Source organism: Salmo salar, chromosome 24 (genome assembly GCF_965601325.2).
Source record: "Salmo salar chromosome 24, fSalSal1, whole genome shotgun sequence".
Lineage (NCBI taxonomy): Eukaryota > Metazoa > Chordata > Actinopteri > Salmoniformes > Salmonidae > Salmo > Salmo salar.
The window spans coordinates 4,125,096-4,140,170 of record NC_138314.1 but is presented as its reverse complement, the minus strand read 5'-3'; the positions used below and the strand labels follow the sequence as shown (position 1 = coordinate 4,140,170).

The following is a 15,075-nucleotide window of genomic DNA, read 5'->3' as shown; positions in this document are numbered from 1 at the left end:
CACACGGAGCCCTGCTGATCCGTCTGCTGACGTAACAGCATGAAGGGGCCACAACAGACTTTCTTCCGTCGCGACGTCCCTCAAAGGCCCTTCTGCTAGCTTGCTAGCCCCGGCCCGCTAGCTGCCTGAAGCCACTCACTGGACTCCTATGATCACTCGGATACGCATGCCTCTCCCTAACGTCAATAGGCCTTGTCCATTGGTGTTTTGGTTAGTAATTATTGCCTTATTTCACTGTAGAGCCTCTAGCCCTGCTCAATACGCCTTAGTTAACACTTTAGTTCCACCTCCCACACATGCGGTGACATCACCTGGTTTAAATTATATTTCTAGAGACAATATCTCTTTCATTGTCACCCTATGCACAGGTTTACCCCCACTGTATTCACATCCTACCATACCCCTGTCTGTATATTATGCCTTGAATCTATTCTACCCTGCCCAGAAATCTGCTCCTTTTACTCTCTGTTCTGAAAGTACTAGACGACCAGGTCTTTTAGCCTTTAGCCGTACCCTTATTCTACTCCTCCTCTGTTCCTCTGGTGATGTGGAGGTTAATCCAGGCCCCGCAGTGCCTAGCTCCACTCCCATTCCCCAGGCGCTCTCATTTGTTGACTTCCGTAAAAGAAAAAGCCTTGGATTCATGCATGTTAACATTAGAAGTCTCCTCCCTAAGTTTGTTTTATTCACTGCCCTAGCACACTCTGCCAACCCGGATGTCCTAGTCGTGTCTGAATCCTGGCTTAGGAAGACCACCAAAACCCCTGAAATTTCCATCCCTAACTATAACATTTTCCGACAACATAGAACTGCCAAAGGGGGCGGAGTTGCAATCTACTGCAGGGATAGCCTGCAGAGTTCTGTCTTACTATCCAGGTCTGTGCCCGAACAATTTCAGCTTCTACTTTTAAAAATCCACCTCTCCAGAAACAAGTCTCTCACCGTTGCCACTTGCTATAGACCACATTCTGCCCCCAGCTGTGCCCTGGACACCATATGCGAATTGATAGCCCCCCCCATCTATCTTCAGTGCCCGTGCTGCTAGGTGACCTAAACAATCTAAGCTTGAGCACAATCTCACACAAATTATCAATGAACCCACCAGGTACAACCCCAAATCCGTAAACACGGGCACCCTCATAGTTAACCAACCTGCCCTCCAAATACACCTCTGCTGTCTTCGACCAGGATCTCAGCGATCACTGCCTCATTGCCTGAGCTGGTCATGGGTGCACCTCAGCCATGCTCAAGGACCTAAACAATATCATAACTGCCATCGATAAGAGACAATACTGTGCAGCTGTATTCATCAACCTGGCCAAGGCTTTTGACTCTGTCAATTACCACATTCTTATCGGCAGACTCAACAGCCTTGGTTTCTCAAATGACTGCCTAGCCTGGTTCACCAACTACTTCTCTGACAGAGTTCAGTGTGTCAAATCGGAGGGCCTGTTGTCTGGACCTCTGGCAGTCTCTATGGGGGGTGCCACAGGGTTCAATCCCCGGGCCGACTGTTTTCTCTGTATACATCAATGATGTCGCTCTTGCTGCTGGTGATTCTCTGATCCACCTCTACGCAGACGACACCATTCTGTATACTTCTGGCCCTTCTTTGGACACTGTGTTAACTAACCTCCAGACGAGCTTCAATGCCATACAACTCTCCTTCCGTGGCCTCCAACTGCTCTTAAATGCAAGCAAAACTAAAGGCATGCTCTTCAACCGATCGCTGCCCAGACCTACCCACCCGTCCAGCATCACTACTCTGGACGGTTCTGACCTAGAATATGTGGACAACTACAAATACCAAGGTGTGTGGTTAGACTGTAAACTCTCCTTCCGGACTCATATTAAGCATCTCCAATCCAAAATGAAATCTAGAATCGGCTTCCTATTTCGCAACAATGCATCCTTCACTCATGCTGCCAAACATACCCTAGTAAAACTGACTATCCTTGATCCTTGACTTCGGCGATGTCATTTACAAAATAGCCTCCAACACTCTACTCAGCAAATTGGATGCAGTCTATCACAGTGCCATCCGTTTTGTCACCAAAGCCCCATATACTACCCACCACTGCGACCTGTATGCTCTCATTGGCTGGCACTCTCTTCATATCCATCGCCAAACCCACTGGCTCCAGGTCATCTATAAGACGTTGCTAGGTAAAGCCCCGCCTTATCTCAGCTCACTGGTCACCATAGCAGCACCCACCCGCAGCACGCGCTCCAGCAGGTATATTTCACTGGTCACCCCCAAAGCCAATTCCTACTTCGGCCACCTTTCCTTCCAGTTCTCTGCTGCCAATGACTGGAACGAACTGCAAAAATCACTGAAGCTGGAGACTCATATCTCCCTCAATAGCTTTAAGCACCAGCTGTCAGAGCAGCCGTTCTCACTGCACCTGTACATAGCTAACCTGTAAATAGCCCATCCAACTACCTCATCACCATATTGTTATTTATTTAGCTCCTTTGCACCCCAGTACCGCTACTTGCACACTCATCTTCTGCACATCTATCACCCCAGTGTTTAATTTGCCATACTGTAATAATTTTGCCACGATGGCCTATTTATTTCCTCGCCCCCCTTATCCTACCTCATTTGCACACACTGTATATAGACTTTCTCTATTGTATTATTGACTGTATGTTTGTTTATTCCATGTGTAACTCTGTGTTGTTGTTTGTGTCGCACTGCTATGCTTTATCTTGGCCAGGTCGCAGTTGTAAATGAGAACTTGTTCTCAACCTGCCTACCTGGTTAACTAAAGGGAAATAAAACTAAAAAGAATTCTGAGGTGTGTGTGTGTGTGTGTTCTCTCCTACCTGTGTAATTAATACACACTAGAATCCCATCCCTCCTTCAGCAAGAAAGTGTTTCTGGTCTCGTCTCTGGACTGGAGGTCTTTATAAGCTGAAGAGATTGTTAAGGCTTGGTAATTGTGGAGGAGGAATGAGGCGCAGGAACCAGCGAACACAGGGTAGTGGTGTTTTTAATATACACTCACCAAAAAAAAACAAATGTTCCCACACACAGGGGAGAAAAATACATGCGGCGTACAACAACGTCGACATGAACACAAGCCGTCACACAAGAAACAATCATTAATCCCGCACGAACAGGAGCGGGCCAGCTAAACTAAATAGCCCCTCTAATGGCTAATTGACCACAGGTGTCACAAAATAAAAAAAGGGAAAAGCAAAAGGGAATCGGTGGCAGCTAATAGGCCGGTGACGACGACCGCCGAGCGCCACCCGAGCAGGAGGGGGCGCCACCGTCGGTGGGAATCGTGACAGTACCCCCCTCCTGACGCGCGGCTCCCGCAGCGCGCCGACACCGGCCTCGAGGTCGACCCGGAGGGCGAGGGGCAGGGCGATCCGGACGGAGGTGGTGGAACTCCCTCAACATAGATGGGTCCAGGACGTCCGCCGCCGGCACCCAGCACCTCTCCTCCGGGCCGTACCCCTCCCAGTCCACGAGGTACTGTAGGCCCCTCGCCCGGCGTCGCGAGTCCAGAATGGCCCTTACGCTGTACGCCGGGGACCCCCCGATGTCCAGAGGGGGCGGAGGGACCTCCGGCACCTCATCTTCGTGAAGGGGACCAGCTACCACCGGCCTGAGGAGAGACACATGAAACGAGGGGTTAATACGGTAATAGGAAGGGAGTTGCAACCGATAACACACCTCGTTTATCCTCCTCAGGACTTTGAAGGGCCCCACACACTGTGGCCCCAGCTTCCGGCAGGGCACGCGGAGGGGCAGGTTCCGGGTCGAGAGCCAGACCCTGTCACCCGGTGCGAACACGGGCGCCTCACTGCGGTGGCGGTCAGCACTCCTCTTCTGCCGCGCACTGGCCTCCTTTAGTGAGTCCTGGACGGCTCTCCAGGTCTCCTTGGAGTGCTGGACCCAGTCCTCCACCGCAGGAGCCTCGGTCTGACTCCGGTGCCATGGTGCCAGGACCGGCTGGTAACCTAACACACACTGAAAGGGTGATATGTTAGTAGAGGAGTGGCGAAGTGAGTTCTGGGCTAACTCAGCCCAGGGAATATACCTCGCCCACTCCCCTGGCCGGTCCTGGCAATACGACCTCAGGAACCTGCCCACCTCCTGGTTCACCCTCTCCGCCTGCCCATTGCTCTCGGGGTGATAACCGGAGGTCAAACTGACCGAGACCCCCAGCCGCTCCATAAACGCTCTCCAGACCCTGGATGTGAACTGGGAACCTCGATCAGAGACAATGTCCTCCGGCACCCCGTAGTGCCGGAAGACGTGGGTAAATAGGGCCTCCGCAGTCTGCAGGGCCGTAGGGAGACCGGGCAATGGGAGGAGACGGCAGGACTTAGAGAACCGATCCACAACCACCAGAATCGCCGTGTTCCCCTGAGAGGGGGGAAGATCTGTCAGGAAGTCAATGGACAGGTGCGACCATGGTCGTTGTGGAACGGGGAGGGGCTGTAACTTCCCTCTTGGTAGATGCCTAGGAGCCTTACTCTGGGCACACACCGAACAGGAAGAGACATAGGCCCTCACGTCCTTAGCTAAGGTGGGCCACCAGTACTTCCCCCTTAGACTCCCCACTGTCCTCGCCTCACCAGGATGACCCGCAGTAGGTAGCGTGTGCGCCCACCGAATCAAACGATCACGAACACCGAGCGGCACATACATGCGCCCCACGGGCACCTGCGCAGGCGCAGGTTCCAACACCAATGCCCGCTCGATGTCCGCGTCCACCTCCCATACCACAGGTGCCACCAGCCTAGACGCTGGAATGATGGGAGTTGGATCGATGGGCCGGTCCTCCGTGTCATAGAGACGGGACAGCGCGTCGGCCTTAGTATTTAGGGAACCCGGTCTATAGGAGATGGTAAACCTAAACCGGGCGAAGAACATGGCCCACCTCGCCTGACGTGGATTCAGTCTCCTCGCTGCCCGGATGTACTCCAGGTTTCGGTGGTCGGTCCAGATGAGAAAGGGGTGTTTAGCCCCCTCAAGCCAGTGCCGCCACACCCTCAAAGCTTTAACCACTGCTAGCAACTCCCTGTCCCCCACATCGTAGTTACGCTCCGCCGAACTGAGCTTCTTCGAAAAGAAAGCGCAGGGGCGGAGTTTCAATGGCGCACCCGAGCGCTGTGATAGCACGGCACCCACCCCAGCCTCGGATGCGTCCACCTCCACTACGAACGCTAAAGACGGGTCCGGGTGCGCCAACACGGGTGCGTCGGTGAACAGCGTCTTCAATTTCTTGAAGGCTCCGTCCGCCTCCGTCGACCATCGCAAACGCACCGGCCCCCCCTTCAGCAGTGAGGTAATGGGAGCCGCTACCTGGCCAAAACCCCGGATAAACCTCCGGTAGTAATTGGCAAAGCCTAAAAACCGCTGCACCTCCTTCACCGTGGTTGGAGTCAGCCAATTACGCACGGCCTTAACGCGGTCACACTCCATCACCACCCCCGTGGTGGAAATGCGATAACCCAGAAAGGAGACGGCTCGTTTGGAAAACTCACACTTCTCAGCCTTAACGTATAGGTCATGCTTCAGCAGTCTGCCAAGCACCTTGCGCACCAGGGACACATGCGCGGAGCGGGTGGCGGAATATATCAGAATGTCATCGATATATACAATCACGCCCTGCCCGTGCAGGTCCCTGAGAATCTCGTCAACAAAGGATTGAAAGACGGCTGGAGCATTTTTCAACCCATACGGCATGACGAGGTACTCATAATGGCCCGATGTGGTACTAAAGGCGGTTTTCCACTCGTCTCCCTTCTTGATACGCACCAGGTTATACGCGCTCCTGAGATCCAGTTTTGTGAAGAACTGCGCTCCGTGAAATGATTCCACCGCCGTAGCGATGAGAGGTAGTGGGTAACTAAACCCCACCGTAATAGCGTTTAGACCTCGGTAATCAATGCACGGACGCAGACCTCCCTCCTTTTTCTTCACAAAAAAGAAACTCGAGGAAGCGGGTGAGATGGAGGGCCGAATGTACCCCTGTCCCAGGGATTCCGTGACATATGTCTCCATAGCCGCCGTCTCCTCCTGTGACAAGGGGTACACGTGACTCCTGGGAAGCGCAGCGTTAACCTGGAGATCTATCGCACAATCCCCCTGTCGATGAGGTGGTAATTTAGTCGCCCTCTTTTTACAAAAAGCGATCGCCAAATCGGCGTATTCGGGGGGAATGCGCACGGTGGACACCTGGTCTGGACTCTCCACCGACGTGGCACCTATGGAAACTCCTAGGCACCTACCTGAACACTCCTCTGACCACCCCTGGAGAACCCCCTGTTTCCACGAAATACGGGGATTGTGACCAGCCAGCCAGGGGACCCCCAGCACCACCGGAAACGCAGGCGAGTCAATAAGGAAAAAACGAATGCGTTCCTTATGATTCCCCAGCGTTACCATGTCCAGTGGCACCGTAGACTCCCTGACTAGCCCTGACCCTAATGGTCGGCTATCTAGGGAGTGCACGGGGAAAGGAGAATCTATCGGCACCCGCGGAATGCCCAGCTTAATGGCAAGTCCACGGTCCATAAAATTCCCAGCTGCGCCTGAATCGACTAGCGCCCTATGCTGGGAAGAGGGAAAAAATTTAGTAAACAAAACAGGTAAAAACACATGACCAACAGGGGGTTCTGGGTGAAGTGTTCTGCCTACCATCTCGACTCCCAGACTGGCTCCTCCGGCACCGGTCGGCCGTGTGTCCTCTCCGACCACAGCTGGTGCAGGAGGAGCCACCTCCTCCGGTGCCCCTTGGCACGGCCCCCCCTACCTCCATAGGGGTAGGGGCGGGGGTGCACGGGGGTGGAACGGGCAGGACCCTCTCCGAACGCCCGCGGGCAGCCAGCAAGTTGTCCAGTCGTATGGACATATCTATCAGTTCGTCCAGGGACAGAGCTGTGTCCCGACAGGCCAGCTCCCTGCGGACGTCCGCCCGGAGACTGCAGCGGTAGTGGTCTATGAGGGCCCTGTCGTTCCACCCCGCCCCAGCAGCCAAGGTCCTGAAGTCCAGCGCGAAGTCCTGGGCACTCCTCGTCTCCTGCCTGAGGTGGAACAGCCGTTCACCCGCCGCTCTTCCTTCCGGAGGGTGGTCGAACACGGCCCGAAAGCGGTGAACTCCGGGTAGTGGTCCCTCGCCGAGTCTGGACCGTTCCAGACCACATTAGCCCACTCCAGAGCTCTGCCCGTCAGGCAGGAAACGAGGGCACTCACGCTCTCCTCCCCCGTGGGAGCAGGTCTAACGGTGGCCAGGTACAGCTCAAGCTGGAGCAAAAACCCCTGGCACCCAGCCGCCGCCCCATCGTACTCCCTCGGGAGCGCCAGACGAAGCGCGCCAGAGCCAGACGTCATGGGAGGCGAAGATGGCTGTATCGGGGCAGGTGGAGGTGGAGAGAGGATACCACTTCTCTCCCATCTGTCCATCCTCTCCATCATCTGGTCCATTGCCGATCCGATGCAATGGAGGACTGTCGTGTGGTGGAGTACGCGTTCCTCCATCGAGGGCAGAGGAGTGGCCGCTGCTCCCGCTGATTCCATGCCTTCTATCGTGGTGCGGGATTCTGTTAAGGCTTGGTAATTGTGGAGGAGGAATGAGGCGCAGGAACCAGCGAACACAGGGTAGTGGTGTTTTTAATATACACTCACCAAAAAAAAACAAATGTTCCCACACACAGGGGAGAAAAATACATGCGGCGTACAACAACGTCGACATGAACACAAGCCGTCACACAAGAAACAATCATTAATCCCGCACGAACAGGAGCGGGCCAGCTAAACTAAATAGCCCCTCTAATGGCTAATTGACCACAGGTGTCACAAAATAAAAAAAGGGAAAAGCAAAAGGGAATCGGTGGCAGCTAATAGGCCGGTGACGACGACCGCCGAGCGCCACCCGAGCAGGAGGGGGCGCCACCGTCGGTGGGAATCGTGACAGAGATTAACTAATGACATACAGAGATATTAGTACACATGGATAAGTATGAACATATCTGTCAGTCGTTTTGATAACTTAATGTCATGATAAAGCACAGCATCTTTTCTTATTTTTTATGTGAATGATGTGAGAAAATGTAAGTCCATTGCTTCATCAACCATCTACAGTAAATAAGAAAAGTAGTCCAGCTATGTGCACAATCTTTTCTTTTCAATTGATTTGGTATATAGATATACACTGCTCAAAAAAATAAAGGGAACACTAAAATAACACATCCTAGATCTGAATGAATGAAATAATCTTATTAAATACTTTTTCTTTACATTGTTGAATGTGCTGACAACAAAATCACACAAAAATCATCAATGGAAATCCAATTCATAAACCCATGGAGGTCTGGATTTGGAGTCACACTCAAAATTAAAGTGGAAAACCACACTACAGGCTGATCCAACTTTGATGTAATGTCCTTAAGACAAGTCAAAATGAGGCTCAGTAGTGTGTGTGGCCTCCACATGCCTGTATGACCTCCCTACAACGCCTGGGCATGCTCCTGATGAGGTGGCGGATGGTCTCCTGAGGGATCTCCTCCCAGACCTGGACTAAAGCATCCGCCAACTCCTGGACAGTCTGTGGTGCAACGTGGCGTTGGTGGATGGAGCGAGACATGATGTCCCAGATGTGCTCAATTGGATTCAGGTCTGGGGAACGGGCGCTCCAGTCCATAGCATCAATGCCTTCCTCTTGCAGGAACTGCTGACACACTCCAGCCACATGAGGTCTAGCATTGTCTTGCATTAGGAGGAACCCAGGGCCAACCGCACCAGCATATGGTCTCACAAGGGGTCTGAGGATCTCATCTCGGTACCTAATGGCAGTCAGGCTACCTCTGGCGAGCACATGGAGGGCTGTCAGTGTTGCTTCCTAAGTGGACAGTTTGATTTCACAGAAGTGTGATTGACTTGGAGTTACATTGTGTTGTTTAAGTGTTCCCTTTATTTTTTTGAGCAGTATATATAGATATATATAGCTTCCCTGTGGCTCAGTTGGTAGAGCATGGTGTTTGTAACGCCAGGGTTGTGGATTCGATTCCCACGGGGGGCCAGTAGAAATAAAACATTTAAAAAAAATGCATGAAATGAAAATGTATCAAATGTATGCATTCACTACTGTAAGTCGCTCTGGATAAGAGTGTCTGCTAAATGACTAAAATGTAAAATATATTATCTACATTGCCACTACCATCATCAGCCTGCCTAGACCCAGAGACATATACAATCTATGGTCATAGAGAACATACCCAAGAAGATAAACATCTATCTTCAAACAAAACCAACAGGTCTGACTTAACTGTGTATGTAATGCGTATGTAGGCCTGCCTCACACTCCATTGTTTACAGTACTGTATGTTTGGATTGCAGTGCCTGACTGTCAATGAGTATGGTGTGTGAATCTGATGCTGTTGCATTCAGTGTAGAAAGGCCACAGGTGGTTATGAAGTTCAAATCTCTGTCTGTCTTCATACTTTAGTATCATCATCTCTAATGATGTCATTGTTGTGTGTCTCTATTTCAGCCTGGAACAATGATCGAATGAGGGATTCATTGGTAAGACTTTGATGAGACCTCAACTACTCTTTGTTTGAAATACAGGTGCAGTTTATCAAAATGCATGTAATTTATGTACACAATACCTAACCAGTAAATGTTTCACTAGCATGTCAAATTTGTCCAATATTAACTGTATTTATTAATAATCTTGCTAAGGCACGGACGATCAAATACAGAAAGGAGAATGACGAGGCAGTTGGAGGGTTATTCTCACAGGTAGGAGACCTGTATGAAGTTCATCATAGACATAACATAGTAAATGAAAATCCGGGACAGTCAAATTAGGGGAAAGGGGGGCACCTAGTCAGTTGTCCAACTGAATGTATTCAACTGAGATGTGTCTTCCGCATTTAACTCAACCCCTCTAGTATGATATGTTAAGTTTGGAATGGTTACATTAGAATGAAGGTTACTTAAGGCAAAAGCTAGAGGGAGGGTGGATATTTGGTTGATCGTATAACACGAACGTCTAGCAACCCAAAAGTTATGCGTTCGATACTCATCACGGGCAACTTTGCAACTACTTACTACTTTTTAGCTATTCTGAAACTACTTAGCATGTTAGCTAACCCTTCCCCTAACCTTAACCCTAACCACCAGCCTAAGTAACGTTAGCCACCTAGCTAACATTAGCGTTAGCCAACTAGCTAACGTTAGCTCCAACAAATTGGAATTCGTAACATATCATATGTATTGAAATTCGTAACATATTGAACGAATTGCAATTTGTAACATATCAGGCAACTTGTAATTGTAACATATCATACAAATTGTTATTCATAACATATACGAAATCGATGATAGACATCCACAAATTACTTACATACCATACCAAACATAACTTATCTAACTAATTTGAGTGTCCCGGATTTGAATTTACTATGGTATGTGTCCAGGTTGTAAAACAATGACAGGATACTCTTACAAAAAGTTATATTTGATATCACTTGATATGTATTTTGAATGATACATTGTGGTATTGGTTTATCCAAATAGAAGTATTTGTTCAAATATATTTTTTAAACCCCTACTTGATTATTGTTCAATTTGGTTAAGTGTTCAATGCAGGGTAGCCTGCTGAATAGCGCATAGGTGCACTGTAACACCAAACCAGCAGGTGTCACTGTTGCATTGGCCAAACTATTTAGACCAAGCTAGACTAGAGAGAAAATTGAGTGTCATCACTGTACAAGAGGTCCGCCTATAGCCACGAAAAGGTATGTGATAACTACTAATATTAGATCAGGGTTAACATAAGATAACTTTCGATTACATTAAAAGAAAACATTGGATAATGTTAAGATTAGGTTTTCATGAGATTTCACTGCCTCATTTGAAATTGCACTGACACCTGAATTGACTGTTTCTGTCACTACTTACCAGCTTGGTCTTGGTCCCCGTACCAGGTATTCCAGCTCCCCACCACCTCACATGGATAGTCCTGGTCTAAGTGGAGCTTGCTCTGCACCTCAGCCCTGAGTTCACAGGAAAAGGTCAAAAGACACATTATCCACAGGTAGTGGGATATGTCTGTATCACCCTCTACTGTGAAGTCAAGTCAGTGAAAGACATATGAATGGCCAAGAGAGGAGTCCGTTAGCATTTACAGCACACAGGAGAAACAACGAAAAATGAATCTTATATGCCTGCAGACACTCAGTCTTGACATTGTGAACTGAGAGAGAAAGGAACAGAATAACAGTCTGAATATTGGTGGGTGGACATTAGGCTATTAAAAAAATCATATCACATACTCATCAGCTTCCTCTGTACAGTATTTATTGGACTCATGTGTTATTGCCTCTGCAATCATTTTAAATGGACTATTTTAGGATCATCATCTTTCCAACCCAATTTTCCTGGTGTAATTCCAATGTCAAGTTGAACAAAGCTACTGACAGACACTGGTCAGAGCACAAACTAACAAACTATCAAAGATACTTGCAACTGTAGGCCTTTCTGAGACAATCAAAAATCAACAAATAATTGCTCAAAAAGAACAACATGAATGTAAAATGAGAAGTAGAAATGAAAAATACATTTTTGTCATGTAATTAGAAATGTTCGCTTTATTTAGCCATGTTGGTGCTGCAATTATTTTCCTGTAGGTCCCTCGGTGAAATATGCATTAAATTAGAATAATAATTTCACTGAGCGATATGATGAAATGTCAAACAGAGGCTATGCTGTGCACTAAGGCAAATTGAATCCAATTCAGTATAATTTGCTGTACAAATTAGGTTATGTTTGACCCTGAATCGCCCCTCTAGAGCAGTGGTTCCCAAACTGTGTGGTGTGCACCTATGGTGGGCTTGGTTGTCCCCCCCCCCCCAAAAAATTTATTTAAATAAATAATAATATTGAATTTTAAAAAATGTGGAACTCATTCCGGCTTTTTACTCTTGAAAGTTGCAATAGTAGAATTTATGTATTTATTTTATTTCACCTTTATTTAACCAGGTAGGCCAGTTGAGAACAAGTTCTCATTTACAACTGCGATCTGGCCAAGATAAAGCAAAGCAGTGTGACAAAAACAACACAGAGTTACACATGGGATAAAGAAACGTACAGCCAATAACACAATAGAAAAACCTGTATACAGTGTGTGCAAAATGAAGTAAGGAGGTAAGGCAATAAATAGGCCAATAGTGGCGAAGTAATTACAGTTTAGCAATTTACACTGGAGTGATATGTGCAGGTGAGGATGTGCAAGTAGAGAATACTGGTGTGCAAAAGAGCAGAAAGACAAAAACAAATATGGGGATGAGGTAGATATTTGGTTGGATGGACTATTTACAGATGGGCTGTGTACAGCTGCAGCGATCGGTAAGCTGCTCTGACACCTGACGCTTAAATTTAGTGAGGGAGATATAAGTCTCCAGCTTCAGTAATTTTTGCAATTCCTTCCAGTCATTGGCAGCAGAGAACTGAAAGGAAAGGCGGCCAAAGAAGGTGCTGACTTAGTGAAATATACCTGCTGGAGCATGTGCTACGGGTGGGTGTTGCTATGGTGACCAGTGAGCTGAGATAAGGCGGGGTTTTACCTAGCAGACTTGTAGACGACCTGGAACCAGTGGGTTTGGCGATAAATATGTAGCGAGGACCAGCAAACAAGAGCATACAGGTCGCAGTGGTGGGTAGTATATGGGGCTTTGGTGACAAAGCAGATGGCACTGTGATAGACTGCATCCAATTTGCTGAGTAGAGTGTTGGAGGCTATTTTGTAAATGACTTCGCCGAAGTCATGGATTGGTAGGATAGTCAGTTTTACGAGGGTATGTTTGACAGCATGAGTGATGGAGGCTAGATTTAACTTTGGATTGGAGTTTGTGCACAACATTTGAGAGAAATAATATTTTTGTGCATATGGAACATTTCTGGGATCTATTATTTCAGCTCATGAAACATAGGAACAACACTTTACATGTTGCATTTCTATTTTTGTTCAGTCTAGCTGTTTTACCCCCCCAAAATTACCCCCGCGAAACTGCGCTAATCCACTGCACTGCTATTGTACTTGTACTGTACCCTCCTTTCATTCCTTGTACCTTAATTATTAGATTCAATATTGCCTACACATTCAATAGACCATTATTTGTTGGACACTGAGCACCCTTATAATTAGGTTACGATTCAAAGTAAATACAATAATTGGGGTTCTGTTCATAACCTCAAAGTATTTAATTGCACTTTGTAAGATTTAGGTAACATGTAAGCATTTAAAACTTCCAAGTTCCAAGTAAAGTTTCCCTTTACCTTACGACCTGCAACTTGACAGCTAGCCTGCGATCTGTACAGGGTAGTTTTGTTAACCTTTTAATGCAGTGGGCTAAATCAGGGTCAAACAGGGGGATTATTGGTATTGTTAAACAAATCTACTTTGAAACAAAAGTATACACCTTGCACACATTGTTAAAAAAAAAAATCGCCTTTATTAATGATAAAATTATGAAAAATATTAATAACATTTCAACCATGAGGCCAAAGAGGGCACTTTTGGTCATTGACTGCAGGAAAGGGATTATGAGCCCTGATGCTCGGTCTGATCATGAACACGCATCGCTTGCGATACGTTTTTGGAAGCATAAGGACCTTATCTTTTATATCAGCGATAAATAATTTTCAAAAAACAAAAGGTTAAATTGATACACATCTTTTATAGGGTTAGGGTTAGTGTTCCCACACTGTCATATCTGTAAAGGGGTGCGTAACTGATGGCAGGGAAGTCAGACGCAGGAGAGTAGAACTAGGTAGTAGCCGGAGCAGTTTAATCCAAAAAACCAACGGCATAAAAATACAACAGAATATGGGCACAAAAAAACCCGATGCGCACCAGTAAATATGTGCACAAGCATTTACAACAAACAATTCTGCACAAAGACATGGGGGGAACAGAGGGTTAAATACACAACATGTAATGAGGGAAATTGAGACCAGGTGTGTGAGAAGACAAGACAAAACAAATGGAAAATGAAAAGTAGATCGATGATGGCTAGAAGACCTGCGACGCCGAGCGCCGCCTGAACAAGGAGAGGCACCGACTTCGGCGGAAGTCGTGACAATATCTCCATGTCACAACGCATGTTTACGGAAGACAGACAGAAGACTGATGGACCACCTGTGCTAATTAGCTATCTATCATGCTCCGAACACCTGTGTGTAATGGAAGAAGGCCGCTATTGCTGATCAAAACCTTTTTTGTGCTGCCTAACCAATGCTGTGCTGTCTAGGCCTACAGTGGCATTTCAGGAGAGTCAAAGAATTCTTCAGAATTCTTTTTTTTTTTTATTCGGTCTAGTCCACAAAATGTAAAATCTTGTGTGCGGACAAGCCTACACTCTAAAAAGAAAAGGTTCCTGGAGATTCCTTTAGAGGTTCTTCAAATTGAAACTATATAAGTTCTTTGAAGAACCCTTTCTAATGGCTCCTCGAAGAACGTTTTGAAGAACCTTTTGGGGTACATTTTTTAACTACCCCGGTTATTATTATTATTATTAGTAGTAGTAGTATTATTAATAATAATATGCATAACAATAACAATAACACAATATTTTAGTTCTCAGTGTTTATTATGATTTTTGTAGCAAAGCACAATTAACCCAAAAAATTAGGTAAACTCCAAGCAGAGCCCAAAGTCCAATGGGTATATCCTCTGGTATGTTGATGTTGATGGGTTGATGTTCTCCGCATCCATAGCCAGAATGATTTTGCAGTGCATGGTGATCGAACAGGTTTCCTGTTATATTCAGAGGTCTGGTAAGGAGGGTGAAGTCTGTGAATACAAAAAATTTTAATTATACAGATGATTAACAAAACATGCACATAACAGAATTCATACCTTGGTTTTTGTGGTGAATGTGAATAAAAAAGCTAAACTGTTTTGATCATGGTTTTCATACACATACCTTGTCCATAATGAAGAGGCCTATGGGATATTCATTGAAGAGGTAAGGGAGCAGGATGGTAAATGTGATCTACATAACATACCAATACCAGTTGACATACCTGTGTATGCCTCCTCATCT

General features: G+C 47.1%; 1 non-coding gene across 1 annotated transcript; it reads left to right on the top strand.

Annotated features, from left to right (window-relative positions):
• Window positions 1–8,969: 8,969 nt before the first annotated feature.
• On the top strand, window positions 8,970–9,044 carry trnat-ugu (transfer RNA threonine (anticodon UGU)). The gene has a single exon. It is a non-coding gene; the product is annotated as a tRNA-Thr (tRNA).
• Window positions 9,045–15,075: the final 6,031 nt, after the last annotated feature.